Genomic DNA, 18,416 nt, shown 5'->3' with positions numbered 1-18,416 from the left:
ACTCCGAACAAGCCGCTATCGTTCCACGCTGAGGTGTACACATCTCCCCCTAGTGACAAAACTCTGAACAAAGCACTAGCAAAAACAGCTGGCTTCGTTGCCAGCAGAGTCGCTGCGCGCAATTCCTAACTCCACGAAGTTGCGGCTCAGGCCGCCAGATGGCGAATTCGTAGCCCGTCCTACAGTGCGCTCTGGTGTCGGAAAATGTCGTGCTTGCAGTAGTGAGTGCAGTCTGCGATACGAGGTGCTGTGCAGTGAATTAATTAATTATAAACTTATTCGGAAATGAATTGCAGTTAAGGAGATTTTGTTTTGCTTGATAGCCATGAAGGTTGCTCCTGTCGTCCGCGTATCGACTCTGCTGACAATGCGATAAGTTCCGAGATGCCGTGGTCTTTGCAGTCGGCTCTCAAAATGGCAGCCTTATCGACCCATTTCGCTGTATATGGTAAGTTTTTGCTTCAATTCTTGTTGTTGCACTGATTTTGGGGACGCGTATTGGGAGGTACAATGACTATATTCAACCACTAATACACCGTTGGACATTTTACTTTGATATGTAAGCGCGTTACATAAAAAAATTACGTGCAATGTGCAGTAGCATCACGGAGAGGTCTAGCAGACGACACTAGTTTTTAGTGGTGATTTTTACTGTATGCTAACACTGCCGACATTCAAAGGCAACAAAAAAATAAAATTTCAGTTCAGTGCCCTTCCTCTTTTAAGCGTCTTATTTGTGCAAGCACGGAAACTAAGGCGGTGTCGCAATGTAGCTTACGTTAGCCGTATGCACCACACAGACGATGCAGACACAGAGGTAGCCGAAGATTATTGAGCGTCAGCTGGCCGTAATCTTTGTGGGCGTGGTTACACGAAAATACTATTTTTAACAATTCTTCCTGTTCACTCATGAAAGTTGTGTTTTCTTAGACTTTGTCTTCCGAAATAGCCTCACATTAGTATCAAAGCTATTAGATGTATAAATTAACATCTTGAAGATTCCTGTTTTGATTTTATTTCATACGGAATTAAAGTTTAAAGGAAAACAGCGGTCATGACACATGAAGTCTTGTATGGGCCTTGTATATGCCATGAATAGTCCAGTAATGATTGCTGCTACGTAAGAAATTCAGGCATAGGATGATACAACAATAGGCATCCGAAGGTAGACTTTTGACACACTGTTAATGGTTTCGAAAAATTGGACGAAATGGTAATAAGTACCTGTCAGTAATCTGTAAGTTGTGTAGACCATGCGCATGAAGCTTACTGTAATTAACGTTTAACGTGTTCTTAAAATTCTTGAATGACATGTTTTATAACTCTCTCTCTCTCTCTCTCTCTCTCTCTCTCTCTCTCACTCACTCATTCCGTGTCGCAGAGATGGCATTAACGTGTATACTTGCCATTTGAAACGGATTATCAAAGCGTATTTTGCAATTTCCAAGTGAGTAACTTTTAATTTGAATGGCGGAAATAATTGTTGTACACGGAAATCTAGACCAACAGACGTTAAGGAGCTGTGTGTGCCAGAAGCGTGATTCTCTATTTTTAACTTCGTTGATTCTGAACTAAGATGTCGGTCAGCACCTTTTAATCCGGCGAGCAATAAAGTAGTGTGTAAGTATGAGATGGACTAGTTACGTCGGCATGCGGAATACTTGATCGGGACCCAGGCAGCGTTGTTCAATAAACGTCTATACGGGCGCGGCGTCTGCTATGCCTCGACGACCGAATACAGGGGGCGCGCTTCGAGCGGTCAGAAAAAAAAAAAAGACCCACACAAAATACACGACGCTGCCGCGTGTTTCTCTCTGAAGGCATATTCCGGTGCAGTGGCTTGTTCGAGCTTTTCATATTTGTTTTTCGTCTTGCTGCGACACTCGTGGGAGGCGTTGCGTTAGAGATCAGCGTGACATGCCGTGTAACGTGCTGTTACCATGTTTGTCAGGCGCCCGGACCACGCACGGCTCTCGCAGAACTCGACCTTACCTTTCGTGAAGACGCCTCGCTTTGCGTCACCGTCCTTGCACGTTCGAAACACGCTGCGAACAATGACAAGCTCCCGGCGTGCGCATTTCTGAGACTCGGCAGCTCAAGTTACGAGAGCGAAATTCGCGTTGGGGGGCGTCGTGTTGACACGGCACGTGCTTCATTTGCGAACGCGGAGATAAAAGGACAGGGCTGTGTTGATCTGAAGAATCCTGGGGTGAACCTGTGCCAATTTTGTGATAACTAACACGCAAAATGTTGACTAGACTGCACTCATGAGGTTGTGAAGGTAGCAAGGATAAAATACAGTACGTACATCTTGTGCAGGAATCAGATCAGAGTTATAAAGACACGCAGGGTATGCAGGGCAAGCAACAGTGAGACACGTTTGTGGCCTGTTACCAGTGTTATTCAATCTTTACATTTAGCAGCAAAGGAAATAAAGAGAAATTTGGAATAGGAAGGGAAATTTAGCGAGGAAAAAAAGTAAGTTTAAGCTTTGCAGATGACATTGTAATTTTATCTGAGGGGACAGGACTAGAAAGATCAGTTGAAAATACACCAAGCCAAGCGGGTTCAAATGGGTGTAGGTCGTGGTAGTTGTACACAGATGACGTGGCTTGCACCACAACATACATCGCTAAAAATAGTATTTTAGAGCAATTTCCCAATTTAATGACTATAACGCCGCATTTAAGATTTATTATTTAGTTGGGTAAAATTTTACTGTAAAATTTGTAATTAATGAATTACATAATAGCTATTAAAATGATTTTAAAGTCTCATTTTAAGGTTCATTGTTCGGGGAAGTATAGATTTGGATTAAGCAGAAATAAAATCGACTAGGGATTTTAGATTCTTTGTTATTTTGCATTTTCCTAAGAAATATGTTTGTGTACAGGTACGATATGTTATTTTTAAATTCAATTAATGAGTATTGCTTAGACATGAACTTCAACTGTTTCTTTTCAATTAGTTTTTCATAGTGATAAATAAATCATGTCGAAATAGGCATAAACTGCATAAATGCGGTCTTCAGAGAGAGAGATAGAGAGAGAAGTGTGTAGGAGTGGGCGTTAACAGGACAGGCTCAAATGTCCTCGCTTGTTTTTGTCGTTCCCTCATTACAGCTTGTTAAGGGTAAGGTATAACTTAGTAACGCGTGAGTGGCCATTGCAGGGTTAGCTTATGGCCTCATACACTGGAGAAACTCGTCATTGAGGGAAATGTTTGTTGTACAAAAGCGTGTAATGCGTGCTGTGTAATGGCATGTTGCGGATGCTTGAGAGCAAGCAACCTCACAGTACATTTACTCTCTTATGGAGTTCACTGTCAAGACTTAGTCACAGTTTGGAAACAACAAGAACATTCGTGAATGCTCTAGGAAGTCCAAGTGTGGCACCGAAAGGCATTCGACCAGAAAAGTCTCGATATAAAGGATTTAATGCTTAGTAACATAATCTTCAAATACAGACTATAATCATATCTGCCTGGCTGCTCATTCTACTGCATAAAAGAATTTCTGAAAATGCAGTAGTATAGTCTGTCTCTCTACCGCTCTCTCTCCGTGCGTGCGTGTGTTTAAATAAAACCCACTAGGTAATAAATCATATAAATGGTCAAACTTGCCATACTTCTCGCCGAGATACTGTATTATAGTTGTAAAACTGGCTCGTTTCCTATCATAGCGAAAGGGTCGCAGTCACGATACACGGGACATTCAGACATCTAGCGGTGTGCCAGGGAAGTGACAGCTCTTTAGGTCGTGCAATCTGAAGAGGTCTGTCAAATAACATAGTTTATCACAATATTTCTGTCAACAGTTTCGGTACAGATGCGCTGATTTGAGTTCTTACGGCAGCTGTGCTGACGGCGTGGTTTCGTTTACAGTCGATGAAGACTGATCTGGGTCACACAGAGACCGGTTTTCGTTTTAGAACCGTCGCGAAACGGTTTTTAGGTGGAAGCGAGAGAGCACTGGTAAACGCCACTTGTCGATGCAAAGACGAGTCGAAAGGAATGTCTTCCATATGTTCTCTTTCAAATCGTGCGCTGCAGAATTAGTTTCGAGTGTTAGTCACGCCAAACTTGGATGATTTTTAAACTTTATGTAAAATAAGCCATCTTTTAGGGTTCCTCAGTGCGGTGTGCAGTCAAACATAATACGAAGAAATTACGTCTAGTAGTTTTACGCATACATAAATCAGAAGGACATTTAGGTCCATCGCGGTAGTCTCTGTGTTGACTGAACTGGATTTTAACAAAAATGTCTATTGATACAAATTTTTAATTTGGTAACTCGCTTGAGAATCATCCAAGAAATAGTGCAGAAAAATTGTAAGGGGAGTACCACTGGATTGGATCATTGGCGCACTAGAGTTCTTGCTTTGTTAATTATCTGCCGTTTTATTTTAATTGTACGGCACATCGTTGTAAAGCCGAGTAAATAATCAACAGAGAAAATAGTAACTGATGTTTCTGTTGAAGCTACTGAGTGGTTTTGCACTAATGCGCAGTCTTTAAACAACACAGCTCGCCCAGCTCTATACTGTCAAGAGTATCACACCTCCTATTATCGTGGTACACCAAAAAGAAACAGAAACAGCGTAGGAAATTAAAATTTCTTAGGTGTGCATATTCACGAAAACTAAACCATACTATAGACCTCTACGAAGGAGCTACAAATATTAAATACAACCTAACAGTACATTTATTCACCTATGAAATTTATCAGTAACTCATCTGAGTCAAGCGTAACGGAGATATTCACAAATATCACGAGAGATGGAAATGTGATCTGTGTTACCATTTAATGGATCTAACTTTGGCACAGAAGGCGGTGAAATATGCCGCCACAAAAGTGTGTGACAATCTACGCAGGGAAATAAAATATCTGACAGATAGCTGAAATATTTTCAAATTTAGATTAGTTTCTCCTTTAAAGTTTCTATAACATAAAGGAATACTTGAAGGGAAATGCAGGTAATTTGTCATTTATACAGAAGAAACCGCAAATTGTCAGCATGTATCGATATAAATATTATGTCTTTTTTTTTTAATGTATGTAACATTAACACGTTCATCATCATAACATTTATCGTGGATATGATTGATGGAACAAGCAACTAATTGAGGAGCACCATGACATAGCTGTTGAGTATACGCCCCGAGTTTGTCTCCGTGCATTCTGAGCTCTATCGTGAATGCGTTTAAAAATGATTTAAGCAGAAGTCGAGAATGTGATGTTTACTCTCCCTCGTCGTACAAGATGGGGAGTGTTGTCGAGGTCACGATTAAGTGTTAGGCGCCAGGTGTGAGCAAGTTTTCCCTGTCTGGTCGAAACAAAAAACGACCACGAGTGCGTTGTACGTAATTTTAAGTGAAGAAAAAAGATGGCGCTGTAAGGGTCAGAACCGCCTACACACTGCTTGGTAGGACACGAGTTTAAGCATGTGGTGTTTAGCATTCACAGGCGTGCATGTGCTCAGTAAATGGACTGCGCGTTTATTTTGGGTGCGCTGTTCGCGGCCGTGTGCTGTAGTGTTGCCAATCACTCGGTGATATTTTTATCTCTGCCAGGTTTCTGAGAACTTTCTCCTGGTGTCGGCAGTCGTGATGTGATATCTGTTGCGTGCAGCGAAATACTGGCTAATCAGTGTGTCTTCATTGCAAATAGCTGTCGCTTAAGAGCTCTGTGTCGGTAGGGGACTGGTACCAGCGCAGAAGAGGTCTCTTGTGCAACACGCTCGGTTGGAATATGACAACAGACTGCCGGCCTTGACGGCAATTAGTGGCTGCACTGCTTATACTGCGTGCCCTGTCCAAGTAACGTTTTGCTCTCTAAAGTAATCCAAGTGAAGTTGCTACTCATTACTGTAAAGTGTTTTATAAATACTGTTCGAGGTGAATACAATTAATTTCAAACAAATCAAACTCGAGAGATAACTTTCCCACCTACTCACATTTCTTGTAACAACATAAAACACAGCGGTTACATAAAATACGAGGCAGTTGCTGGATTAGTTTAAACACTGAACTTAGTTGCATGAGCCTGTAAGTCTCCATCAACTAGGTCACGGTTGGGAACTAGCAGCGTTGTTCCTGTGAAAAGTAAGCCATTAGTGATGCAACTATCGATTCCAAATCTGGCGTGCCTGTCCTCGCAAGGAAACACTGAGCGATTTAGAGTTGTCAACACAATCGACTGCTGCTAATTCAAACCTCGATAAATCTAATTTCTTTAGAAACAGAACTTCTTGTCAAGTCCCTTGTACAAGGAATTTGTTAAGAGTTCAAGTAAATCATTATGTTTCCACTTTTCTGAATTGTCTTTCCATTGCGGAAACAGTGGATGCCAGTTTAACGATATACGTATACTATATTGTCTAGTGCGATATGCGTGGATGAATAACTGTTCTTATAAGATTTTACCTTGATGATAAACACAGTCTGAGGTGAAAGTCCATGTCATTACGTAAATAACTCAAACTAAAGTCTTTAAAACACGACGCGACGCGGAAGAGAGCCAGACCTATGTTGACTCTCGGCAGGGGCAATGTATAGTTGCGTACAAAAATGTGATAAGTCTACATACAAAATGAAGGTGTGCATACACAACTTGCCCGGGAGGAATAGTGAGTATTCAGGGGTATGACAGAAACGATCGTTCGAAGAAAAGTCTAGCAAATATAGCCTATAAAATTCATACCTTAAAAGGTATGAGCACTTCATCTTCGATATTGTTAAATATCTTGTACTGAACAAGTGCTAATATCTAATAAGGTATAAATTTTGGAGCCCTTGTTTGCTAGGCAAGCTTTTCTTGATTTGATCGGCACGACCTACTCTCAAAATGTGGAAAGTAGAGAGCTTGCAGAAGAAGATATTTGTTTCACACTTCTGAGGAAGTGAAGGTATGCGTTTTACAGCTGACGTTCACTCACCTTTCTTGCTTCGAGTGAGTGTTCCTGTAATGTTTCTGAATATTGACTATTTGTCCTCGGACACCCTGTATATGTTTCAGTGTGAACACTAGTTTCATGCGGATCACCACACTATACTATCCTGTATGCTCATCTTTGCACTATTTCTGAAAGTTGCTGACATTTGAAAAAATTCCGCAGTCACTGGCATTTTGATAAATATCACCAAAGTTACTTCGCTATCTTTGAAATAACCTTCAGAATATCCACATGGGGCTGTGTCTATTAATTCTTTCACCTGCACCTTCAAAGTAGCTATTACGTCAACTAGCTCTATGTATCAACATCTCTACGACACTTGGCATCAAAAACAGTTATACATTTTCCAAGAACTTTCATTTTCAGAGCTTTCCTGACAGGAAACTAAAGAAGCAGATATGAGAGATATGGTTAGCATTTCATTTACTATTCTTTCAAACTGAAGTACTCTGGTTCGCTCTTGCTCCAGTCCTTAAACGGTAGAAGTCGGCAAAAACCAGGAGCCTTCGTCCAGATAACATATTTGCTATAACGACCTCTCGCGGACCTTTCAGATCGTATAATGGCGTACCGAACTAGTAGCAACGGCTCGTTAACTGAAGATGAGAGAGTCGTGTAGGTGCATCTGTGTGAACCGAGCACAGTGTCTCTTTATAATGAATCTTAAAAATAGCACTATGGCAACAGTATTCGCTTACAGACGCGTGGCAAAGAAAAGGTTCCTTCTCGCAGACCTATGAGAGGAACACTAGGGACAGCAGACTTCACGTACCTTTACAGGTCTTCGACCATGGCCGGCCGGAGTGGCCGAGCGGTTCTAAGCGCTTCAGTCTGGAACCGCGCGACCGCTACGGTCGCAGGTTCGAATCCTGCCTCGGGCATGGATGTGTGTGATGTCTGTAGGTTAGTTAGGTTTAAGTAGTTCTAAGTTATAGGGGACTGGTGACCACAGATGTTTAAGTCCCATAGTGCTCAGAGCCATCTGATCCATCTTCGACCGTCTTTCGTTTTTAGTGCTCCGTACCTGGATCGGTAAAAATGGGACCCATGTAGAATCACTTCGTTGCCTCTCCCTGTCTGTTGTACTGCTTAGGCCCCTTTTTCTCAGGAATAGGCAGCGGTATTAGGTTCAAATTTACGTCGGTTGGCGGTGTAAAAAACTATGCAGTCAAAAGATACGCCCATATATGTCACACATTTTGATACAGGCAAACTTGCCTAGTTGAAACCTATAAATGACGTATATGCATGCATGTTGAGCCCGATGCTCAAGCGGTAAGGCGCGTGCCTGGAAACAGAGAGTCGCGGGATCGAATCACGGGCGGACCACGGAAATTTCAGTCTTCGTTTTAACCTAGTCCTCACTTCTTACCAACGTCAGGAATTGCCAGAAACACGTTGTTCAGATTCCCGTTGGCTAGCGTCACGCAAGTCGCCGGACTGGCCTCCACTAGAAACAGTTGCAATAGGCCATTGAGTCTCGCGAAATTATTATTATTATTATTATTATTATTATTATTATTATATTATTATTATTATCATCATTATTATCATCATCATTATCATCATCATCATCCATACACATAATTAAATTTGTACGGAACCCTCAGAGTGCGAGCCGTACTCGGACTTGCACGGTTTTCTCGTCTCTCCCGGTCAGTTTTTGCGTCCTAACAACCCTATTCGACGTTGTACCATATCGTTAACTGCCAAGGAAGATACGATCACAGAGAGTACCTTCGGAAATATTTGAGTGGCAGGTCGAATAATAGAGTAATAGATTCTACTAGTTCATGTTCGACGGTGAATGTTGAACAGAAACGAAATGGACGTCGGGTGCGCCCCAAGGAAGCGTAATACAGGGTGTTTATATAAATGAATATCGGGGTTTTAACACTTTATAATATTTAATACAATAAAGTTACTGTTATAAATGATATGTCAAATGAAAGAGCAACTCAAACAGTTTTACCAAGAACCTTTTACATGTCCAATGTGAGCACCATTTGTCACACGGCGCACATAAAGTCTGTAGCCGAGTTCTTCCCAAACGTTGATAAGTGTGTCTTCAGTGATTGTAGCAACAGCTGCTTCAGTCCGGTTTCTTAATTCAGGGAGGTCTGCTGGTAGCGGAGGCACGTACACACGATCCTTGATGAAGCCCCAAAGGAAAAAATCGCATAGCGTTAGGTCGTGTGATCGTGGAGGCCATGCAAAATAGACCCTGTCATTGGACCCCTTGCAGCCTATCCAGCGCTCTGCTATAGACTTGATGTGTGCCGTATGACAAATGGTGCTCACATTGAACATGTAAAAGGTTCTTGGTAAAACTGTTTGAGTTGCTCTTTCATTTGACATATCATTTATAACTGTAAGTTTAATGTAATAAATATTATAAGGCGTTAAAACCCCGATATCCATTTATATAAACACCCTGTACAGTTTCTAAAGTTGTCAGTGTACATATGCGACGTATCAGATACGAACAGCAACACTGCGAGACTATTTGTTGACAACGCTGCTGTTTACATGGAAGTATCCTCGTTAAACGATCGTAAGGATATCCAGAAACTCCAACAAAAATTTCCACTTCGTCCAGTGAAGAGCAAATGTCTTTAAATATGGATAAATGAAATATGATACCTCTAACAAAGATAAAGAACGGTACAGTATCCATTTACAAGAGTAGTCGTGACAAGTATGCATGAGAGCAAGCATCGTTAACAGTTTGGTGCAGAGTAACAGAAATTCTGCTCCTACTGTGACGTCTCCGTTTATGGATTAAACTCTACATATGTAATTTCGAATATCATGAAATTTTATGAAATACAGTTGTTACCAATAATTACGACTTTTGCCTAGAAACGAGATAACGAAGCGAGAAGGTACTCTCTCTCTCTCTCTCTCTCTCTCTCTCTCTCTCTCTCTCTCTCATATTTAACCCTCCTGGAAGAAACTGATAGTAAAATATTGCCCTTACTTCGTTTTAGATACAACATATTAGCCTCTTCCGAAACAATCCTCGCCTTTATTACAATTTTGTCAGTAATCACTACAGTAAATATTGTGAAATATTATGTTTGTTCTTCGACAAGACATGTCGCTACCTTTCAACACCTTCATACAAAAGAACAAATCGAAATTTTATTTAGATACGGCGGGAGAGGATAGCAGCGATTTGAGATTGCCTTTTATTTCTTTGGCCTAGCAAACGTACGCTAATTTATCGAAGAGCTATTTTTTTCCTGTAAATACGCGTCGTGTATTAAAATTATTCTCACATCTGGGCGCGTACGGAGACGCGTAGAGAACCATTGTCTCCCTCGCTCGACTTGCAGATGGAATAGAAAATGGCACCTAGTGCTACGAGGTACCCTGCGTCATGCACTGCGGAGCGTAGATCAGAAGAGCGCCGCGGGGTGGCATTAAGGTGAGTGGACGCTGGGCGCCCGTAGGCCGCAGTGCCGGGTGCCGCGGGCGGGGATCGATGCCCGGGCCTCGACGCCGGTCCTCAGCCGGCATTGCCGCATTTCTGCCCGTTGCGGCACTCCAGACGCCGCGCCGCGCACCACGTGGCCTGCGCCCTTCGGCCCTGCGGGTAAACGCCGACGTCGCCCTAGTCTCCGTACACGCTGCGAGTACTTTTTTAAAAAGATTATACGAGGGCGCGCTGAAAAGTAATGCCACCGAATTTTTGTATACTGTTCTCAATATCGGTCGGGGTGGTGTGTCACTTGTCGACTTTTCCGCTTCACTGGCGCAAGTTGCATCCCTTTGCCACTAAAGGGCTCCGAACTGTAGCGTGTAACACGGCAGTTTGCTTACGCAACTGTGTCGGTGCGTCAGAAACAACGTGCTGTAATGGAGTTTCCAACAGCAGTAAAGTTCGTCCATGCATGGAGCACCCTCGTTTTCAGCATGACAATGCCGGACCACGCACGAACGCTGCGACATCTGCAACAATCCGACGCCTTCGATTCACTGTCATCGATCATCCTTCAGACGGTACCGACTTGACTCCATCCAATTTTCATGTGCTTCCAAAACTTCAAGAACACCTTCGAGGGCGTCAGTTTGGTGCAAGCAGAGGCGGATTGTGGCTCCATCAACGAAGATTCTGCAGTGATGGTATCTACAAACTACCCTCTCCTTGGGAGAAATTTATTCGTCGCCTGTTTGACGATTTTCTGAAATAAATATGTAGACATGAACGATAATGCTGTAGAATGTTCATAAAGCTTGTTTTATTTAAAAAGCTTGAACAATTTTCACGTAAATTCGGAGCCATTACTTTTCAGCACGCCCTTGTATGTTAGAGATCATCATCACGGAAATGTCTGTTTACTCACGGACGTACAGTTTCGGTCAAGTCTCACTGTTTGAGGAAGGGACTGATCTTACATCTAGTTGGAAGAAAGTTCCTTGCCGTCAAGCATATAATTACAGGTGGTGGACAAAAATATGCAAACAATGCGAGAACTTCATGCTTTAACAGAAATGCAGATGCAAACCAAGCATGTCGGAACTAAGTGACTTCAAACGTGGACAAACGATTCCTCCTCGTATGGTGGGTGCGACTGTAGACAAGCAAACCGAAGTCTTTGATCTCGGCTCCTCAACACGCTGATCGAGGTCTCCATCACTGTTTAGAAGCTCCAGCCGATCACCCAGTTGCCGCAACCTGGAAAACTACAGGGTGCGACCTTCCTTGGAGGCGAGGCCGCTGAAGAGAAAAATCCTCCGCCGTCGATCACTACAAAAATGGTTGGAAACTACGTCAATATCCTCATGGATGGCCGACCAGCCCAAGCTTTTGTGGACTCTGGAGCATCATATTCAGTCATTTTGGAGAAGTACCATTGCCAGTTGCAGAAGACTGTATTCGTCTACAACAAAACATCTCTGCTGAAAGTGGTTAATGGGAAATATGTAAAACCTACCATTCGTGTGGGTATAAGTGGCCATACACAGCCTGTAGAAATCATTGTCTTACAAGAGTGTAGTCATGACGTCATTCTCAGATGGGACATTTTTAAAGCTTCTCAGGCAATTATAGAATGTGATCACTCGAAGATTATGCTAGTCGAGATGAGATACTGTGGACAGGAAGACGCGCATCTGAGTGTGTGGAGACTGTGTGCTGGATGAAGTGATCATTCTTGCAGTCAGCTACAGATAGGTAACTGTCACGTGTCATGCCATCCATCAACCCATGGATCTTGTAGTGGAATGTAAGAGAAGCGTAACACTGAAGAATAACTTGGTCATCCCAGCCTCTGTCATCTCATTCAAGAACGGATTTGGTGAATTGTGGATAGTTAACTGTCATTGAGAACCACCGATCCTTCCAAGACGCATGTGCGTAGCAGCCACTAAGCCGTTAATTGAAAGACAATTCAGCGTCATAAAAACATCCCATGCCGAGTCTGTGGGCGAAATTAGTGCTACCACTACGAGACAAGATCTTCTAGCTCGACTATCACCAAATCTCACTAAGGAACAACAGAAGAAGCTACTTGACATTCTTCAAGAGTTCTCTAAATGCTTCAATCCACAGGTGAAGAGCAAATTAGACAAATCGACGGTGAAACACCGGATTAGCACTGGAGACCATCAACCAATAAGCCGGAGAGCATACCGTGTGTCAGCAACTGAACGTCGAATAATTCGTGACGAGGTAGAGAAAATGATGAAGAATGACATCATTCAGCCTTCGCAGAGGCCATAGTCGTCTCCAGTGGTCCTCGTGAGGAAGAAGGATAGCAGTTGGCGCTTTTGTGTTGATTACAGGAAACTTAATAAGATAAATAAAAAGGACGTGTACCCTCTTCCACGAATTGACGATACACTAGATTGTCTGAAGGGGGCTAAGTTTTTCTCAACCGTGGACATGTACTCGGGATACTGGCAAATCGAAGTAGATGAGGCTGATCGTGAGAAAACTGCATTCATCACCCCTGAGGGACGGTATGAGTTTAAGGTAATGCCGTTTGGTTTGTGTAATGCACCAGCAACATTTGACCGGATGATGGATAATCTTCTCTCCCGAAGAGGACGATGTGTCTTTGTTATTTGGATGAAATTATAGTGTTCTCAGACATATTTGATGAATATATAAAAAGACTGAGGGCCATTCTTAAGTATCTCCAACAAGGAGGACTGAAACTTAATCCAAGAAAGTGTCTCTTTGGAGCAAAAGAAATAAGAATACTTGGACACCTTGTGTCAAACGAAGGTGTGCGGCCAGACACAGAAAAGGTGAGATGTAAAACGGAATTTCCTATTCCTCAAAGTATTAGAGATATGAGAAGCTTCCTCGTATTATTGTATTATTACCGTCGTTTTATCAAATACTTTTGTATCAAAGCCAGGCCATTCCAAGAGTTGTTAAAAGCCGATGCTAAATTTATCTGGGGTGGTGCTCAACAAGATTCTTTCGATGTGCTGCGAAAAGCTGACTGACCCTGTACTTGGTGTGTATGATGAGAGAGCACCTACAGAACTACACACAGATCCCAGTGGATATGGGATAGTTGCTGTTCTGTCGCAAATTTCGGATGGAAAAGAGGTTATAGCCTGTGCTTCTAGGACACTTACAAAAGCCGAGAGAAACTACTCAACTACAGAAAGAGAATGCCTTGCTGTGATCCGGGCCATGTGCAGATTTCGACAGTATCTCTATGGAAGGCCATTCACAGTTGTTACAGACCATCATTCACTTTGTTGGTTGACATGTCTTAAGGATCCAACAGGATGACTCACCAGGTGGGCACTACATCTTCAAGAGTATGACATTACCATAGTGTACAAAAGTAGAAGAAAACACCAGGATGCCGACTGTCTCTCGCGAAACCCTGTGTAAGACCGTCAAGACCTTGATGAAGATAGTGACTGTCTCACTGCACTCCAGGATCTCTGTGCTGAGCAGAGGAAGAGGAAGGACGCCAAAATATCTCAAATTATGCTTGCCTTAAAGTGATCAGAGGATGTGAAAGGACAATTTAAGGTAGTTAATGGATTACTTTGCAAGAAAAACTTGATCCTTTTGGAAAGAAGTGGCTACCAGTGATTCCTAAACACATGTACTTAGATGTTCCACAGAAATTCTATGACACACCTGAGGCCGGACATTTAGGATTTATTAAGACGTATGATAGTATCTGCAAGAGATTTTTCTGGTCAGTTTTAATTAGGAGTGTCTGTCACTATGTGTCGCACTGTCAAGAGAGCCAGAGCAGAAAGGCAGTTCTTCAGAAACCAACTGGCCGACTCATACCAATTCCACCAGCCGAAACGCCTTTCCAACGTGTTGGGATTCACCTCCTCGGACGATTTCCAATGTCTGCTAGTGGCAGTAGGTGGATTATTGTTTGCACTGATCTGACACGCTATGCCATTACGAAAGCCGTGAAAACAGCCGAAGCATCCGAGGTAGCCAAAGTCACCGTGGAAGACATTGTATTAAAAAGCTGTGCCCCAAGGTCATTAATTATGGATAGAGGGAAAGTTTTTCAATCCGATCTCGTGACAGAGATAAACCGTTTGTGCAACATTACTCATCACATGACGACTGCCTACCATCCGCAGACTGCTAGGCTTACTGAACGCCTTAACAAGACCTCGGCCGACATGCTATCAATGTTCGTCAATGTTGAGCAGAGCAAGTGGGATGAGGTGTTATCTTTTGTGACGTTTGCCTACAACATCGCCGAACAAGACACCACAGGATTTACGGCATTTTTCCTGTTGCATGGTCGTGAGGCGACTATGACGATGGGCACTGTGTTTCCGTTACATCATGATGACGTCTACGTCGGACAGGTGTTAACCAGAACTGAGGAAGCTCAGCAATTACCTCGTCTCCGCACGCTCCAGGCTCAAGAAAACGATCGCCGAAGGTATGACGCAAGCCACCGCCCTGTTGTCTACCAGCCTGGTGACCTCTTCTGGACCTTCACTCCTGTTCGGAAGGTTGGTCTCTCTCAGAAGCTCTTCAGGCGCTACTTTGGACCTTATAAGGTTGTAAGATAGTTGTCTGATGTTACTTATGAAGCTGAAGATTTCGACCCCGACACAAGACGACGAAAGATCAGAGATACGGTCCACATCCTTCGAATGAAGCCCAGTAAGGATCCTGCAACCCAGGGTAAATTCGAAGCTCCAGTGACAGGCAGCAAGAGGAAACGTGACACAATATGATCGCTACACATGTAGCTCGGAGTGTCACCCCAAAATGTCAGTAATGGTTATTGAACAAAAAAGTTTGACTGTCACTGCTGTAAGGATACCTTATCTTTGTTTCTTGCCTATGATGAAAGAACATTCGAATAGGTTTTATTCTACCTCTCCTGTAATTATTTCTCGCCTCTGCCATCATATTGCTGTCAAGGCCTCGATTTTATGACTTCTACATGCTTCACAATTCGATCAGATTTCTGACTGATGTCACTAACTCCAGCGGGGCTATCCCGTGAATGAGACAACCAACCAGGGTCTGGCGTTTCGTCAACAAAGGCAGGTGTCTCCGTATCAGCACGTAGTAAGCGAGCGTATTTGGTTAAAGTTTGTGCCACTCCACTGACGTACACAGGTACGTTGAGTACGGTGGCCATATGGTAATTATTCCTTTCCTTTCATTCCACACTCGTCAACATAAACAACACTATCCTAAAGGAGGACACATTACAGTAATTCATGCGTTACAAGAGGAAAATCGGTCTTCGCACTTCATTCACAAGTGAAATGAAGCTGGAAAAAAAACGATATTGAACAATCCCCGCGAAAGACTGCTAAAAATGCAATGTGCTTCTTCCAGTATCTACCACAGGCCCCCCTAAGAAAGAGAACGGGTAGCCATACTACAGGCAGAAACCGGATGAACTCCTCGCTCTGCCAGTTGTTTCCACCGGGGTTGCGTCAGCCGACGTTGACTCACTGTATCGCGCTGTGGCAGGCAGGCGTCTTCCCCGTGCAGGTCTGCCTGCCCACGCGATCCTCCAGGTTCACTGCGTGGTTCATCGGACACAAGTGTCACACACTCCACTGGCCAACGCACAGAAACCAGTCGTAGGTAGACGAAATTTACGCCTTTCACATAAACATTGTAGTTTAGGTAGTTAATGCTAAGGCTCGTTTGCTACCAATCTTCGTGCCGGTCGATTGCCGAATATCCTCTTCACTTCGACACAACTGCCCGTGCTGCATCACGCTTTGACAATCTGCCTAAAGCCGTCCTCACACTGGGCGTGAATGAGAACGCGACTTGAAATCCCACGTCGCGGGGCCTTCCCAAGCGTCAGAGGCAGAATCGGACACGCGAAAGATTTTTGCTTGTGGGAGAAGAACGAGGCCAATGAGATGCAAGACCGGTTTTGCGTCACAAACAAAACGTAGAAGACGCCATGTTGGATTTTACGTCGTTTGTAGTTGAAGGCGATATTTGATAATTTTTATACCTTGTTAAAAAATGAATTATCCAAATGGGACGGAAAGAAATGGGTGGATGTGATGTACATGTACAGACAAACAAATGATTACAATTTCAGAAAAAATAGATGATTTATTCGAGAGAAAGAGCATCGCAAACTCGGCAAGTGAATAACGCGTTAGTACACCTGCGGCCCTTACGTAAGCAGCTGTCCGGCTTGACATTGCTTGACAGAGTTGTTGGATGCCCTCCTGAGGAGTATTGGGCCGTATTCTGTCAAGCTGGCGCGCGAGGTCGTCAAAATCCCCAACTGGTTTGGGGAACCTGCCGACCTGGATTTGGCAAGCTCGAAGACAAGCAGTAGAAAAACTCGCCGTGTGCCAGCGGGCGTTATTTTGGAAATATTAGTCCAGGATGACTTGCCATGGAATACAACAAAACGTAACGTAGAATCTCGTCGACGAACAGGTATGCTGTAAGGGCGCTGCTATGCAAAGAAAAGTCGCAACAGACCATTATTCCTGGTTGCGAGTGACAGTTTGGTATCCCACCGCTGTATGGGGCGTCTTAAGACACGTCTTCGATGGTCATCAGGGCTGAGGTGGGGGTGGGACTCGTCACAGAAGACAATTCTACTGCACCTAATGACATTCGAGGCCGGAGACGCCCCGGACCTAAATGTCACCCGCCCTATGGCCCGACAACCAGGAGTGATAGTCTGTTATGACATTTCCCCTTTGTTTGTCATCCGTGGAACCCAGAAGACAGTGGTATTTCGGCGATATTGTACGCCCCGCCTTAAAGCCCTTCATGGTAAGCCATCCTGGGCTTACATTTCAGAACGTTCACCCGCACACGGCTTGTCTTCGTCCTTGACAGATCCGACATTGGCCAGCAAGTTCGCTGGATCTCTCCCCAGTTTCGAACGTTTGAAGGATAATGGACTTCTTAAGTAATAGAACCCAGTAAGTTGTCCTCGATTGTGAGTGTTCATCGGAGGTGAGAGTATCATCTGGAGTGCCCCAGGGAAGTGTGGTAGGTCCGCTGTTGTTTTCTATCTACATAAATGATCTTTTGGATAAGGTGGATAGCAATGTGCGGCTGTTTGCTGATGATGCTGTGGTGTACGGTATGGTGTCGTCGTTGAGTGACTGTGGGAGGATACGAGATGACTTGGACAGGATTTGTGATTGGTGTTAAGAATGGCAGCTAACTCTAAATATAGATAAATGTAAATTAATGCAGATGAATAGGAAAAAGAATCCCGTAATGTTTGAATACTCCATTAGCAGTGTAGCGCTTGACACAGTCACGTCGATTAAATATTTGGGCGTAACATAGCAGAGCGATATGAATTGGGAGAGGCATGTAATGGCAGTTGTCGGGAAGGCGGATAGTCGTCTTCGGTTCACTGGTAGAATTTTGGGAAGATGTGGTTCAACTGTAAAGGAGACCGCTTATAAAACACTAATACGACCTATTCTTGAGTACTGTTCGAGCGTTTGGGATCCCTATCAGGTCGGATTGAGGGAGGACATTGAAGCAATTCAGAGGCGGGCTGCTAGATTTGTTACTGGTAGGTTTGGTCATCACGCGAGTGTTACGGAAATGTTTCAGGAACTCGGGTGGGAGTCTCTGGAGGAAAGGAGGCAGTCTTTTCGTGAATCGCTGCTGAGGAAATTTAGAGAACCAGCATTTGAGGTTAACTGCAGTACAATTTTACCGCCGCCAACATATTTCGCGGAAAGATCACAGAGATAAGAGAGATTAGGGCTCGTACAGAGGCATACAGGCAGTCATTTTTCCCTCGTTCTTTTTGGGAGTGGAACAGGGAGAGAAGATGATAGTTGTGGTACGAGGTACCCTCCGCCACGCACCGTGTGGTGGGGACGAATTTGGCACGATATTCCTGAGGTCATGCCACAGCTGTATCAATGCCTACCAGGCCGAGTAACTGCTTGCATAAGGGCCAGAGATGCATCAACGGGGTTTTGATTTACTGAAATTGTGAAGCTCTTTCTCCTACATCGTTTCAT

At 43.7% G+C, this 18,416-nt stretch overlaps 1 protein-coding gene across 5 annotated transcripts in view; it reads left to right on the top strand.

Annotated features, from left to right (window-relative positions):
* Positions 1-18,416, top strand: part of LOC126101139 (tau-tubulin kinase homolog Asator) — a 690,846-nt gene that overhangs the window by 448,482 nt on the left and 223,948 nt on the right. The window contains exons 1-2 of one of the 5 annotated variants that reach the window (XM_049911823.1): positions 160-244; positions 324-448. The exons of 3 other annotated variants lie outside the window; for them this stretch is intronic. The gene's annotated coding sequence lies outside the window, so the exon portion shown is untranslated. Of the gene's footprint in view, positions 1-159; positions 245-272; positions 449-18,416 lie in introns of those variants that run through there. One more of the 5 variants, XM_049911822.1, reaches the window with a different exon arrangement.

The sequence above is a fragment of the Schistocerca cancellata genome, chromosome 9 (assembly GCF_023864275.1).
Source record: "Schistocerca cancellata isolate TAMUIC-IGC-003103 chromosome 9, iqSchCanc2.1, whole genome shotgun sequence".
NCBI lineage: Eukaryota > Metazoa > Arthropoda > Insecta > Orthoptera > Acrididae > Schistocerca > Schistocerca cancellata.
Note: the sequence above shows the minus strand (reverse complement) of the source record. Positions and strands in the feature narration are given on the sequence as shown.